The sequence below is a fragment of the Triticum aestivum genome, chromosome 3D (genome assembly GCF_018294505.1).
Source record: "Triticum aestivum cultivar Chinese Spring chromosome 3D, IWGSC CS RefSeq v2.1, whole genome shotgun sequence".
NCBI classification, from domain to species: domain Eukaryota; kingdom Viridiplantae; phylum Streptophyta; class Magnoliopsida; order Poales; family Poaceae; genus Triticum; species Triticum aestivum.
The window spans coordinates 312,694,422-312,709,404 of record NC_057802.1 but is presented as its reverse complement, the minus strand read 5'-3'; positions in this window follow the sequence as shown (position 1 = coordinate 312,709,404).

The window sequence follows — 14,983 nt, the reverse complement described above, 5'->3', positions numbered from 1 at the left end:
CGACGTGTACATGGTGGTAAGTGGCGAGAGCGTGTGTGACGAAGTACACCCTTGCAGGGTTAATATGATCTATTCGAATAGCCGTGTCCGCGGTAAAGGACTTCTGGGTTGCCTATAACAGTTCATAGACAAGTGAAAGTGGATACTCTAAAATGCGCAAGATAAGCGTGAGTGCTATGGATGGCGTTCTCGTAGGGAGACGGGAGCGGATCCATAGTGGTGTATTGGTATGGTGAATTTGTGGACTCGTGTGCGCCACCTCATAGAGTTACTTGCAGTCGTAGTTCAGGATAGCCACCGAGTCAAAGCTAGCTTGCTGCAGTTAAACTCCACCACCCCCTTTGTTGATACCGATGCATATATAGCTAGTTCTGATGTAAGTCTTGCTAGGTACATTTGTACTCACGTTTGCCTATTTTATGTTTTGCAGAGAGACGTCAGTCTCGCTAGTAGTTCCGTGTGGACTTCGACGTTTAGCTTGATACCTCAGCTACGATCTTGTGCCCTCGGCAGGATCTTGTAGATAGTCAGGCTTCTCAGCCTTTTTCATTTATAGTTGTCTGTACTCAGACATGTTAAGCTTCCGCATGTGCTTTGACTTGTATGCTCTGAATGTTGGGTCATGAGACCCATGTTTGTAATATCTCACTCTTCGGAGCCGAATGAATAAATACTCTGAGTCGTAGAGTCTTGTTGTGATGCAATGTTGTATTTGCACATATCGAGCATATTGTGTGTATGATTGAAATGCTTGGTATGTGTGGGATCCGACAACCTAGTTGTTTATCCTTGGTAGCCTCTCTTATGGGGAAATGTAGTCTTGTGCTTCCATGAGCCATAGTAGTCCGCTACAGCCCGGTTCACCGGAGTCCTGCTAGCCCAGCACTACTGCTCCGGAACAGTTGACTGGCCGGCATGTGATTCACTTCGTTCCTGTGTCTGTCCCTTTGGGGAAATGTCACACGGTGACATCCAGAGTCCTGCCTAGCCTGCTACAGCCCGGGTTCCCGGAGTCCTGCTAGCCCGGTGCTACAGCCCGGATTCACACGCTGCTGACCGACATGCTCGATGTTGATTCATGTATGCCTGTCCCCGTAAGTTAGTGCCACTTTGGGTTCACGACTAGTCACGTCGGCCCGGGTTCTCTGTCATATGGATGCTAGCGACATTATCATATACGTGAGCCAAAAGGCGCAAACGGTCCCGGGCCATGGTAAGGCGACACCCGTGGGAATACCGTGCGTGAGGCCGCAAAGTGATATGAGGTGTTACAGGCTAGATCGGTGTGACTTAGAATCGGGGTCCTGACACACCGGATGAGTTCCGGGGGTCACCGAATAAATATCGGAGTGCCGGGGGGTTATCGGTACCCCCGGGGGAACTAATGGGCCTCTATGGTCCTTAGTGGGAAGAGAGGAAGGGCCAGGAGGGGCTAGCCGCCCCCCCGGGGTCCGAATTGGACTAGGGGAAGGGGGCGGCGCCCCCCTTTCCTTCCCTTCCCCCTCTTCCTTCCTTCCCCCTCTCTCCCTCTTGGTGGATTCTTACTAGGAATTGGAGTCCTAGTAGGATTCCCCTCTTGGGGGTGCGCCCTAGGGGCCAGCCGGCCTCCCCCTTTCTCCTTTATATATGGGGGCAGGGGCGCCCTAGAGCACACAAGTTGACAGTTGTCTTAGCCATGTGTGGTGGCCCCCTCCATAGATTTCCACCTCGGTCATATCGTTGTAGTGCTTAGGTGAAGCCCTGCGTCGGTAACTTCATCATCACCGTCATCACGCCGTCGTGCTGACGAAACTCTCCCTCGGCCTCAGCTGGATCAAGAGTACGTGGGACGTCACCGAGCTGAACATGTGCAGATCGCGGAGGTGCCGTGCGTTTGCTACTTGGATCGGTTGGATCGCAAAGACGTTCGACTACATCAACCGCGTTACTAAACGCTTCCGCTTTCGGTCTACGAGGGTACTGAGGGAGTCCTGGATTAAGGGGTCCTCGGGCGTCCGGGCTATGTGACGTGGGCCGGACTAATGGGCCATGAAGATACAAGATAGAAGACTTCTTCCCGTGTCTGGATGGGACTCTCCTTTGTGTGGAAGGCAAGCTTGGCGTTCGGATATGAAGATTCCTTCCTCTGTAAACTGACTCTATACAACCCTAGGTCCCTCCGGTGTCTATATAAACCGGAGGGTTTAGTCCGTAGCGGCAATCACAATCATACAGGCTAGACATCTAGGGTTTAGCCATTACGATCTCGAGGTAGATCAACTCTTGTAACCCCATATACATCCAAGATAATCAAGCAGGAAGTAGGGTATTACCTCCATCAAGAGGGCCCAAACCTGGGTAAACATCATGTCCCTGTCTCCTGTTACCTTTGATCCTCAGACGCACAGTTCGGGACCCCCTACCCGAGATCTGCCGGTTCTGACACCGACATTGGTGCTTTCATTGAGAGTTCCATTGTGTCGTCGCCAGAAGTTTCGATGGCTCCATCAGTCATCTACAACAACGCTGCCCTGACGGAGATCTTTCTCCCCGGCCAGATCTTTGTGTTCGGCGGCTTCGCACTGCGTGCCAACTCGCTTGGACATCTAGAGCGGATCGATAGCTACGCCCCAGGTCACCAGATCAGTTTTGGAAACTTGGATTATGTCGCTGATATCCGAGGAGACTTGATCTTCCAAGGGTTCGCGACCCCAACCTCCGCTCTGGCCTTAGAGCCGAAGTGCATCACCAGGTCCGAAGACGGGATTTTTAAGCCCGGCGGACTCTCTCCGGCTATTGAGCCTAGTACGGGAGAGCCGGAGGAAGTAGCGTCACCAGCAATCATCATGAAGCCAGACCCTTCTCCGAACACTGGCTCTGAACCCTCGGAGTCAGCATCGAGTGAGTTCGGCCAAAGAGTTCCCCTCCCATACTCCACGGACTTTCTTCTCCCTGGCCAAACCTCGCCTCTAAGAGAGGCTCTCGACTTAATGCGATCCCTCGTCATCACAGAGTGGCAATGTACGAACTACGTCCAGCTCGGACTAAGGGCTGAGAGCGGGGAATTCTTCGCCCCACCCACCACCCACTTCATAGCCACTGTCGAGGACTTAACCGACAGGCTCTATTACGGCTCCGAAGACATCGACAGTATGGATGACGATGCCGGAGACGAACAAAGCCAAAACCCATCACATACCGGACGCTGGGCGGCCACCTCCACATACGACGTATACATGGTGGATACGCCAAAAGAGAATGGCGATGAAGGCGGTAAGAATCCAACAAAGGACAATAACACTGATAAACCACCAAAATGATGGCATTAGCGGCGCTATTCAAAATCACTCCGCGACAAAGAAAGCAATACCGGCAATGGAGATGATAACACTCCGAAGAAGGCCGAAGACCCAGACGCCCCCGTCGAACCAACATCCGAACAGGATGATAGGGAGGAGGGGCAGGGTAACTCCGACGAGCCTGTCGGAAGCAAGGACTCGGAAGACAGCAACTATACGCCACCCTCCGAAAACGAAATAAGCCTCGGCGATGAAGACTTCATCGTGCCAGAGGAACCCCTCGATCAAGAACGCTTTAAGCAACAGCTCATCGCAACCATGAGGAGCCTGAAAAGGAAGCAACAACGGCTTCAAGCCGAACAGGATACGCTCCATGATAGATGGACTACTGTCCTAGCAGCCGAGGAATACGGCCTCACACGACCAACCAAAAGCTACCCGAAGCTCAAGTTGTTACCCCAATTCGATGTTGAGGCGCGGCAGCCCCTGACATCAGCGTGTAACGCAGCCGATAAATCAGACCGACCACCGCATGGTCGAGATAGAGCGGCTATCCAAGCCGAACACCAGCCCACATTACCCCGCCGTAAAGGCAGGGAGACAGTGGCCCAGGATTACACCTATGACCTACAGCAGGACCTGGACACTAGGGCAGGCCTAGCCAGATCAATCTACGGATCAAGGGAACGTGCCCCAACACGAGAGGACGACCATCAGGCCCGGCGTGACCAACACAACCTCACTCGGGGTGAACACCGCATAGGGACGTCTGCCAAACTCCGTCGCAACGTAGCCCGTTATAGAGGCGCTGCACACCCCCTATGCTTCACCGAGGAAGTAATGGAGCACGAATTCCCATAAGGGTTTAAACCTATGAATATCGAATCATATGATGGAACAACCGACCCCGCAGTATGGATTGAGGATTTTCTTCTCCATATCCACATGGCACGCGGCGATGATCTCCATGTCATCAATTACCTTCCACTAAAATTAAAGGGACCAGCCCGACACTGGCTAAACAGCCTCCCAGACAACTCTATTGGCAACTGGGAAGATTTGGAAGACGCCTTTCGCGACAACTTCCAAGGTGCATACGTCCAGCCTCTGGACGCCGATGACCTAAGTCACATCATCCAGTAGTCCGGAGAGTCAGCCAGGAAACTCTGGACTAGATTCCTAATAAAAAAGAACCAAATTGTCGACTGTCCGGACGCCAAAGCCCTCACGGCCTTTAAACATAGCATCCAAGATGAGTGGCTTGCCCGTCACCTCGGCCAAGAAAAACCTAAGTCCATGGCAGCTCTTACTGCATTGATGACCCACTTTTGTGCAGGATAAGATAGCTGGCTTGCTCGTAGAAGCAATAGCACCAGCGATCCTGGCACCTCCGAAACCAGGGACGGGAATGGCAAGACACGACGCAATAAAAACAAGCATTGAAACAATAATACAGGAACCCAAGACACGGCGGTCAATGCCGGATTCAGCGGCTCCAAATCCGGTCAATGGAAGAAGCCATTCAAGGAAAACAAAGATGGTCCATCCAGTTTAGAAAAGATACTGGATCGGCCCTATCTGATTCATGGCAGCCCTGACAAACCCGCCAATCATACCAATAGAAGTTGTTGGGTTTTCAAACAAGCCGGCAAGCTCAATGCCAAACATAAAGGGAAGGGGCCGCCCAGTGACAGCAAAGACGAAGAGAATCGCTAACCGAACACAGGGGGACAGAAGCAATTTCCCCCCGAAGTAAAAATAGTAAACATGATATATGTGACGCATATCCCTACAAGGGAGCGCAGTCGCGCACTACGAGACGACTACGTCATAAAGCCGGGCGCCCCAAAATTTAACCCATGGGCGGCCTGCTCGATCACTTTTGATTGCAAGGACCACCCAACCAGTATCGTCATGGAGGTTCGGCAGCTCTGGCCTTGACCCAATTATCAATGGATTCCATCTCATGCGAGTCCTTATGGACGGCGGCAGTGATCTTAATTTACTCTACCAAGACACTGTCAGCAAGATGGGCATTGATCCCTCAAGGATCGAGCCCACCACAACAACCTTCAAGGGAGTAATACCCGGCGTCGATGCTCACTGCACGGGCTCTATCACATTGGAAGTCATCTTCGGTTCGCCGGACAACTTTCGAAGTGAAGACTTGATCTTCAATATTGTCCCGTTCCGCAGTGGCTACCGTGCACTGCTGGGACGGACCGCTTTTGCTCGTTTTAATGCGGTCCCACACTACGCCTATCTAAAGCTTAAGATGCCCGGTCCACGTGGCGTCATCACGATTAACGGAAACACGGAACGCCCCCTCCGTACCGTGGAACATACCGTGGCCATCGCAGCCGAGATACAAAGCGGCCCGTCAAGCCGCATATTCAATCGGCTATTAAGCCGCCGGCCTCCATTACACAGGACTGGTCAATCTTAGAGCTGGATTAGCAGTTCTGCCTTTGTCGTTCGCCACATATACCCACAAAGTTCGTATCACGCATGTATAATTATGCACTTAAAATAGCTTGGTCATCGGCGGAGGCACAATACGGACAGGCCCACAATACGGTTCGCCCTCCGACAGCCTCCTTCTCTTTTTTCTAACTATTTCTTATATTTTGCCATAGGTGATTCAAACCTGTTCATCCTACGGACCTACAAGGACTCTTTCGGAGCCTGGTTTCGTCCAAATAACCAAAGATTCCTACTTTTAAGGAATCCTTTTCGCTGAGGCAAAGGCAGCGCAGACGTGCGACAGGAGGTCCAAAAGATTTTTTGTAGACCAAACACTCTATTCAAAACCTGTATAGAGCCCTTTTTTCTTAGCCTTCAACTCCTGGCATGTAAAATGGCCCGGGTAGTGGTGCTATAATCTGTAAGATTGCGTTCGACGTACCAATCAGATTCCAGTGAACATAATCCGTCTTCAGTACTTGCTTTTCCTCATAGAATTGTACTTTGTTTCTTCGGGTGTTTCACGCACACACCTCGGCACTAAATTGCCAGGGGCTCGATACGGCAACATATTGGTTGCCGGAAAGTCCGAACAGCTCTACAGCATACTTCGGCGTCACGAGTTTGGCATTATATGCATCAGCTCCGAATCATGTCATTGGTCAATAGTTGGGTTGCCCGGTTCCTGTGCTTACTACCTTACGTTCCGTATTATCGGCTAGGATAGTAAAGGGAGAACTACTGCGATTGTGTTTCTGGTTCACCTGGTTAAACACCTCAGTAGAGAAAGCCCAAAACTGACTGTCATGATGCGGCAAGAGCTGGTCAACCACTCGGTGACTTATTAGAATCTTTCGCGATTTCTTCCGTATAACACGAAGGACCGTTTTCCGGTCACCTATGTAACGCAACCATATTCGGATAACCGCGTACATACCAGGGGCTACATCGTAGTCCCACCGTCAAACTCCTATGGCTAAGTGAAAGTGTTAAAGCCCTATAGTCCGATTGCCTAGTTCGTCGCACGGACACCTCCTTTACGGACCAAGACGTTGGGTAAAGTGTGATCAGGTGCTATTCCGAACACCCCCGTATTATATGCGACGGGGCTGAAGCCGACGACTGGCAAACTTTCAGATTATAAAAACGGCCGCACAGGAGGAAATAACTTTCAGACAAAGGCATGAATATAACACAGCTTTAATGTATCACAATATTGTTCTCGTAATTCCGGTACATTTATTCAAACATAATGTCCTTCGAGCACTGACCCTCTATAAAGCGGGTGCCCTCTAGGACGTCCTCTAAATATTGCTCCGGCGTGCGATGGTCCTTGCCTCCGGGCGGGACCTTAGCTGCAACATCGGTGGCCTTCATCTTCGCCCAGTACGTCTTGATGCGAGTGAAGGCCATCCGGGCACCTTCTATGCACGCCGACCGCTTGACGGCGTCAATACGCGACACTGCATCGACAAGTCGCTGCACCAAACCGAAATAACTGTTCGGAATGGGTTCAGTCGGCCATAGCCGGGCCATGACGTCCTTCATGGCAGCTCCAGGCATCTTGTGGAGCTCGGCCCACTGGGCCATTTGTTCATTCAGCAACGCCGGACGCCGTGGCACGTTGAATTGTGACCAGAAAAGCTTCTCCGAAGCACGTCCTTCCTGTGCTTGGAAGAACTGTGTCACGTCGGAGACACTCTTCGGCAGGTCCAAGAATGCGTCTGGAGAACTCCACAGTTGATTAAGCAGAGCATACTTTGGGTCGCCGAATTTAGTCTGTAAAAGAAAGGGCTTACCAGCCGCTATCTCCCCAGCTTGACGGATCTCCTCCCGAGCCGCTCTAGACTCAGACCGTGCTTCTCTCGCCTCTTGTAAGGCCTTATTGAGTTCGGCCTCCTTGGCTTTGTTATCCTCCTCGAGTGATTTGCATTTGCGAGTGGCAGCCTTTAGCTCTCGCTCCATGGCAGATATTCTCTCCTCGCACTAGCGTCGAGTGGCATGTTCGGCTTTTAAATCAGCAGCCGCCTTCTTGGCAGCTGCATCGCTTACTCCGGCCTGCTCCTTGGCCCGGGCAAGGTCGGCCCGAAGGGTCTCAACCGCGGTAGCACCGTCTACAAGTTTTGCATGTCACAACATATAACTTTTAGCTTCGTGCTTATACTGTTATACATGCATAAGCGGGCTATCCCATAAACATACCTTGTGCCTCGTCGAGCCTCCTGTTAATAAGAGTAATGTCCTCATCAGCTAACTCAAGTTTCTGCTTTAAATCTACAATTTCCATAGCTTGGGCAGTCGCCATTGACATAACAGCCTGTTTTCAAGTTAATTATGTTAGTTCTTGAGAATATCTTTTTGATCCTCTGATCGCCTCCCTGTGGAAACCGACCAGGGTCTCAGGGGCTACTGTCTATACACAGGCACATTCTGGCATGTAAAGAGTGGTTAAAAATATTAGCATACCTCGAAGCCTATCAGCAGGCCCGTCAAGGCTTCATTCAATCCGCTTCTTGCATACAGAATCCTCTCAACTACCGTACCCATTAAGGTACGATGTTCCTCTGAGATGGACGCACTTTGCAATGTGTCCATCGGTGTATCCGGCACCTCCGGATTTCTGGAGGCTGCTGCGGGAGTAAGGACTCCCTTCGAAGGGGTATGCTTATTTGACCCTAGAATCGTCTTTGGCTGTAAATCAGATAGTCCGGGGCCCTCATTGTTGGTCCCCGTGGGGGCTGCCTCCCCGGGACCCTTAACGGTCGAAGTGTTGCCTTCGAGCGATGTCTTCATTGTCCCCCGCGCAGCAGGATGGACAGGGGAGATCCTCCGGCACGACACCTCAAAGTCGTCCGCCCTTAGAGGCGAGGGAGCTTGTGGAGGCGTCTCGATTTCCATCATCTCCAGAGGCAAATCCCCCGACGAGGAGGACTGTTGAGGTAGATAGCGGGCCGGGCTACAAACATATATTTTAAATGTTACCCTGGCAAACCGAGAAGAACGGGACATATCTAAGAGCATCCTTGTTTGCTTACGATTCGGCAAAAGGCTTGTCCCTAGAAAAGAGCTCGGTGTAAACTCGGCTGCCAAACCCGAACCATCTGACAGGGATATCTTCCCTTTCTTGGGCGCCTCCACCTCCAAGTCTTTGAAGGCAGTCCTTTTCTTCCCGTGAGGAGGAGGGATATCACCTTCTTTTTTCCCTTTGTATTCATCTTCAGAAGAGGGAGCTTTGGTCTCCCTGGACGTAGCGTCTAGTATGCCTTTAGAGCGGAGGTCACCTTCTGCCCTTTTATTCTTCTTCTTGTCTTCCTTCGCTGGCATTTGATACGGTGTCGGGGCCAGCATCCTCATTAACACAGGATTAGCCGAGTCTTCGGGAAGTGGAGCTAAACACCTAAATCGTTCGGCTTTCTTTATCCAGCCCTGGTCGAAGATAGGTTTTTTAGTACATCGCTATGGGATATTCAGCCGAGTTGCATTCAGAAGTTGGGTGCTTACCGGGGTATCTATGGTTGCAGTCGAGGCCAATGTCCTCGGATGTGTCCGACCATTGCTTTCGAGTCTTGAAGAATAATTTTCACATCCCTCTATGTGTTGTGCCGAAGAATTGTTGAAGAGTCTGCGGTCCTTCTGGATTGAACTCCCACATACGGAGAGGCCGTCGCTGGCACGGGAGGACCCGGCAGACTAGCATTACCTGGACCATGTTAATGAGGTCGGTGTCCTTATCGAGGATGCTCTAGATACGACTTTGCAGCATCTGCACTTCATCATTTGATCCCCAGTCTAGCCCTTTATTGATCCATGATGCGAGCCGCAATGGAGGGCCAGATCGGAAGACGGGTGTGGCTGCCCACTTGGTACTGCGGGGTTCGATGATATAGAACCACTCCCACTGCCATAGGTTGGAGGCTTCCGTGAAAGCGCCTTTTGGCCAGATAGCATTAGCGAGCTTGCTCACCGTAGCACCGCTGCACTCCGCTTGCTCCCCGTTGACTATCTTCGTCTTCACATTGAAGGTCTTGAGCCATAGGCCGAAGTGAGGGGGATGCGGAGAAAAGCCTCACACATAACAATAAACGCCAAGATGTGAAGGAAGGAGTATGGAGCTAGATCGTGAAAATCTAGCCCATATTAGAACATAAGGCCACGAACAAAGGGGTGGAGAGCGAACCCTAGCCCGCGGAGGAAGTGAGAGATGAACACAACCCTCTCGCCGGATTTTGGTGTGGGGATAACTTGCCCCTTGGCAGGGAGCCTATGGGGGATTTCCGCGGTCAGGTACCTCGCCTCCCGGAGCTTCACGATATCTTCCTCGGTGACCGAAGAGGCTGTCCACCTGCCTTGGGAGTTGGATCCGGACATAACTAGAAGGCTTGGTGGCAATGAAAGAAATTGAGACTTGGCCGCTGGAGCTTGAGGCTGGAAAGGCCGAGGAAGAGGAAGGCGTGGGGGAGAAAAACAGGTCTGGACCCCTTTATAAAGGCAATGAATATCGAATGTCTCCTCACGAGCCTTAAAACTCACCTATTCCCAAGGGATCGTGTAAACGACATGGTTGGATTACCCACGCCCATATTTATAAGGATCCCGCGATAAGGGGGCACGATCTCTGCTTTGACAAGATGTGCCAATAAAGACCACGCCTCGTGACGTGGAGCGAGAGGCTGAAGGATGGCTCAAAATAATAACCGGGCAAGGGACGTAATGTCTCGCCACAAAAGTTTTCAGTGGATGGGACTTGTTAAATATTATACCCTGTTGTGGTTGTGTATGGAGTCTGTTTCGTATAGCCGGGCATGTTTTATGTGTTCGAGGACTACTTTGAAGTATTCGGAGGAGGAACCCGCCTTGCAATGCTGAAGACAATCTGCGCGCCGGACACATCGTCATTGAAGCCTGGTTCAGGGGCTACTGAGGGAGTCCTGGATTAAGGGGTCCTCGGGCGTCCGGGCTATGTGACGTGGGCCGGACTAATGGGCCATGAAGATACAAGATAGAAGACTTCTTCCCGTGTCCGGATGGGACTCTCCTTTGCGTGGAAGGCAAGCTTGGCGTTCGGATATGAAGATTCCTTCCTCTGTAAACTGACTCTGTACAACCCTAGGTCCCTCCGGTGTCTATATAAACCGGAGGGTTTAGTCCGTAGAGGCAATCACAATCATACATGCTAGACATCTAGGGTTTAGCCATTACGATCTCGAGGTAGATCAACTCTTGGACCCCATATACATCCAAGATAATCAAGAAGGAAGTAGGGTATTACCTCCATCGAGAGGGCCCGAACCTGGATAAACATCGTGTCCCTGTCTCCTGTTACCTTCGATCCTCAGACGCACAGTTCAGGACCCCCTACCCGAGATCTGCCAGTTTTGACACCGACAGGTACGTGGACACACTCTCCCCGCTCGTTGCTATGCATCACCTAGATGGATCTTGCATGTGCGTAGGATTTTTTTTTGAAATTACTGCGTTCCCCAACATCTTCATATTCTTCTAATGAGTCATTTGACTCCAACTATAAACTGTTCAAAAATCAGAATGGTGAAGTATTTGCTAGATATGTTGGCACTAACTGCAGGAACGGTCCCCCTATGAAGAAAATCTGGGTTCCCAAAAGGTGCCTTGAAAGTCTTTAGGTGAATGTCATCATGACACCACCTATGAAGAATAGGAACCCCGGATCAAATTCTTCATATGGACCAAAGTCTTCATATGGACCCAAGTCCTTATATGGACCAAATTCCTCACATGGATCAAATTCCTCATATGAACATCATCGTGCTAACACTTCTGTTTCGCAGGGAAAGCCTAAGTGCTATGAATATGTGCATTATTCTTAAAATCATTATGTTCATAAATCCTCGAAGAATTTCTCTGCTTATTCATATGCTTATTCTAACCCCTCTTCGGTGAAACAAAGTGGACTGGCTTCTATGCCACCTTTTTCTTATGGATCTCGCAGAATGATGAACTCTTTGCCACCCCTCCAGATGTGGGTGGTGAAGAAAAAAAACTAATCTCTTATGCATGGTCAGGTCTCCAGACGAGCTTGAACGTCTGATGAATTTGCTGGAGACCTGAATATGCTTGAAAGGATGCAAGCTAATCATGAAGAAATGAATTTTCATTCCTCATGTCCTCATACTGTTATATCTATTGTACTGCTTGATGAAATACAAATCTGTTGAATTTGATGTCATGTTCTTCACTGATGAAGTATATGAGTTCGTAAGATGCACTAATTCATCTGCAGGATGATCAACCCAAAGCTACTGAGTGGGTCCTCGACAGTGGATGTACAAATCACATGACCGATGACAGGAAGTTATTGATGGACACTGCTTTATCTCCATCACATCTGAAGCATATGACCTACGCTGACAAAGGAAAAAAAGCAAGGTATTGGGTCTAGGTAGGGTTGCGGTCTCAAAGGATCGACACATGGACAAAGTCATGCTTGTCGAGTCCTTAGGATACAACCTCATGTCTGTCTCAATGCTTTGTGATCTTGATATGGTTATTGTCTTTGGCAAGTATCATTGCGTTGTGATCATGGAAGGTGACAATCCCAAAGTCTTCAAAGGCATTATAAGAGGAGACTTGTATATTGTTGATTTCTCTACAGGACCACAACCTGCCACATGTCTACTTGCAAAAGCTTCAGAAGGCTGGTTATGGCATCGACGACTAGGTCATGCTGGCATGAGGAACTTGCACACACTCGTGAAGAAGAAGCACGTCATTGGCATGGAGGGTGTCAAATTCCTCAAGGACCATCCGTGTGGAGCTTGTGAAGCTGGAAAGATGACCAAGTCCAAGCATCCCTCGAAGACTATCATGACTACCACTCGTCCATTTGAATTGCTTCACATGGATCTCTTCAGCCCTACTCACTATGCCACATTCACAAATGCAGCATCTCTATATGGCTTTGTTATTGTTGATGACTATTCTCGTTACACATGGGTGCATATCATCACTTACAAAACTGAAGTGCAGGAAGTCTTCAAACGATTTTCCTCAAGGGCTTCAACAAACTTCGGTGCGAAGATCAAGCACATTAGGAGTGACAATGGGACCGAGTTCAAGAATACTGGTCTTGATGACTATCTTGATGAACTTGGTATTACTCATGAGTTATCTGCTCCTTATACTCCTCAACAAAATGGCGTTGTGGAGCGCAAGAACAGGACTCTTGTTGAGATGGCCTGCACTATGGTTGATGAATACAAGACGCCCTCTCGCTTCTGGCCTGAGGCAATTGATACTGCGTGCCACATCATCAATAGAGTATATCTTCAAAAATTCTTCAAAAAGACCTCATATGAACTCCTCACTGACAAGAAACCCAATGTGAGTTATTTCAAAGTCTTCAGTGCTAAATGTTGGATTAGAGATCCTCATCACAATTCTAAATTTGCACCAAAAGCACATGAAGGTTTCATGCTTGGTTATAGAAAGGACTCGCACACCTACAGAGTCTTCAACATCTTTCACCACAAGGTTGTTAAAACTGTAGATGTGCGGTTCGATGAAACTAACGGCTCGCAAAGAGAGCACCTACCTCCTGTGCTAGATGAAATGTCACCTGAGAAATCCATTAAGTTCAAGGCTACTGAGGATGTCATTCCTACCGAAGAATCTGCCGAAGAAGTCATTCCAGATCGTGAAGAACATCATGCTGGTGCACCTGAGGAAAATGGCTCTAAAGAAAATGCTGAGCCCAATCAACGTCGTCAACCCGCTCATCCTCGCGTCGCGAATGAAGTGCAGATTGAGAAAATCATCGACGACATCAATGCACCAGGTCCTCTCACCTGCTCAAGGGCTTCACATTTGTCTAACTTTTGTGGGCACTTTGCTTTTGTCTCTATCACGGAGACCACCAAAGTTGATGAGGCATTTCTGGAGCCTGAGTGGATTCAAGCGATGCAAGAGGAATTACATCAATTCGAGCTCAACAATGTCTGGGAACTTGTCAAGCGACCAGACCCACACAAGCACAATATCATTGGTACCAAATGGATCTACCGCAACAAGCAAGATGAAAATGGCCTTGTGGTGAGGAACAAGGCTCTTCTTGTAGCTCAAGGCTACACACAGGTTGAAGGAATTGATTTCGATGAAACTTTTGCACCTGTTGCTAGACTTGAGGCTATTCACATATTGCTTGCTTATGCTAACCATCATAATATCATCTTATAATAAATGGATGTGAAAAGTGCATTCCTCAATGGTAAGCTTGAGGAAGAAGTATATGTTGCTCAACCCCCAGGCTTTGAAGATCCTAAGCATCCTGACAAAGTCTGCAGACTCAATAAGGCCCTCTATGGCCTCAAGCATGTCCCTCGGGCGTGGTATGATACTTTGAAGGAATTCCTCATGAAGAAAGGCTTCAAACTCGGTTCTCTTGACCCAACTCTTTTCACCAAAACCTATGGTGATGAATTATTCATGTGCCAAATATATGTTGATGATATTATCTTTGGTTGTACTAACCAACGTTATAGTGACGAATTTGCCTATATGATGAGTGAGGAATATCAAATGTCTATGATGGGAGAATTGAAATTCTTCTTAGGTCTTCAAATTCCTAGACAGCGCAACAGCATCTTCATATCTCAAGAGAAATACCTCAAGGATGTGTTGAGGAAATTCGGCATGCAAGAATGCAAAGGCGTCAAAATCCCTATGCCCACAAATGGCCATCTATGCACTGATGAAAATGGTATAGACTTCGATCAAAAGGTATACCGCTCCAAGATTGGCTATTTATTGTATCTATGTGCATCTAGGCCAGATATTATGCTTAGTGTTTGCATGTGTGACCATTTTCAAGCTACACCAAAGGAATCACACCATAAGTCTATGAAGCATATTCTTCGATATCTAGCTCACACTCCAACACTTGGATTATGGTATCCCAAGGGCTCGGCTTTTTATCTCACTGCATATTCTAACTCTGACTATGCTGGTGATCGTGTGGATCGCAAGTCAACATCAGGCACATGCTATTTCCTCGGACGATCCTTAGTATGTTGGTCCTCGAAGAAGCAAAACTGCGTATCACTCTCTACTGCTGAAGCTGAGTACATTGTTGTTGATTCGTGCCGTGCTTGATACGTCTCCAACGTATCTATAATTTATGAAGTATTCATGCTGTTATTTTATCATTCTTGGATGTTTTAAAATCATTTTATAGCAGCTTTATATCATTTTTTTTGGACAAACCTATT